This window comes from Orycteropus afer, unplaced genomic scaffold (assembly GCF_000298275.1).
Source record: "Orycteropus afer afer isolate SDZICR_OR568_19922 unplaced genomic scaffold, OryAfe1.0 scaffold00053, whole genome shotgun sequence".
NCBI lineage: Eukaryota > Metazoa > Chordata > Mammalia > Tubulidentata > Orycteropodidae > Orycteropus > Orycteropus afer.
Genome location: NW_006921640.1, coordinates 10,124,749 through 10,126,307, shown reverse-complemented (window position 1 = coordinate 10,126,307; position 1,559 = coordinate 10,124,749).

Here is a 1,559-nt window from a genome sequence, read left to right as displayed (position 1 = left end):
ACACTGGGAAGAGGTAACTATGGGGAGGAAGTGGGAGGTGAGCTGTTGCATTGTGGTAAACTGTGGTCAATGACATGTGACAATGTATATGTGAACTGCTGTAGGGAAAGTGAATTTGCTCTGTAAATCTTCACCCAAATCAAAATAAAATAATAAAAATATAAGGAAAAATATATATATATATTGCTCCTATGGAAAATTCCTTTCCTGCAGCTCAGCTCCATCTCATTTCCTCCTCTGACATGACAGGGTGTAATTAATATTCTAACCTTCTTAGATAGATCTCTATCTAAGATAGATAGATCCCCATCACTTAGGCCAGGAGAGGCATGTGTATGTAATTGAAGGGCTGGAACATTTCCTATCAGGGATGGCAACCAGAGCAGAGGTGAGAAGAGGGAGGTGAGAAGTCTCTTCTCTGGTTGTAGAGTGGCAGCCTTTTTGCTTTTTCCCCTCTCACTGCCTTGTCTGTGGGCTCTTACCCCAGGCACCACATTCTCTCAGGAGTCGGGGCTGGTGGTGCTAAGAGCTATCCTTCTGCATGCACAGCGCAAGTGTGGTTTCCATGGGAACATCTCAGAAGGAACACTTGAGGATCCCTGGCCTGTTGTGGCCTTGGATAAACAATATATTAGATATTCCCGACAAACCCAGAAACTTCTACCTTTTTTTTTAAACGCTGTTTACGAGGATCCCTACTATTGCACCCTACATGTTCAATAATCAGCAGAAATGAAAGATTAAGTCAATTCATTCAATATGTAGAAAAAATAAACTTTGTATATATTGGATAAATCAAGTGTGTGTGGGTTTTTTAAATACTTGTCTGTCAAACCTACATAGAAGTACAAAGAATCTAAGGAGAGAATTCTAAAATGAGACAGCTGAGCTTCCTCTGGGTGTTTGGGAGGGCTATGGCTTCTCTTTGACACCTACTCTGTTTAGTCACTGCCTGATTTCACGCCATGGTGCAAACGGTTGCACTTGACTATTAACCAGAAAATTGGCAGTTTGAATCTACCCAGTGCATCATGGAAAGAAGACCTGGCAATCTGCTTCAGTAAAGATTGTTGTTAGATGCCATTGAATTGGTTCCGACTCATAGTGACCCCATGTACAACAGAACGAAACACTGCCTAATCCTGTGCCAGCCTCACAATCCTTACTATACCTGATCCCATCACTGCAGTCACTGTGTCAATCCATCTTGTTGAGGGCCTTCCCCTTTTTCGTGGACCCTCCACTTTGCCAAGCATGATATCCTTCTCCAGGGAATGGTCCCTTCTGACAATATTAACAAAGCAGGTGCGATGAAGTCTGACCATTCTTCCTTCCAAGTAGCATTCCGGCTACACTTCTTCCAAGACAGATTTGTTCTTTCTTCTGGTGGTCCATGGTACTTTTAGTATTCTTCGCCAGCACCACAACTCAAAAGCACCAACTCTTCTTTGGTCTTCCTTATTCATTGCCCAGCTTTCACATGCTTATGAGGTGACTGAGAACACCATGGCTTGGATTACTTGCACCTTAGTCTTCAAAGAGACATTTTTTTTTTTTTT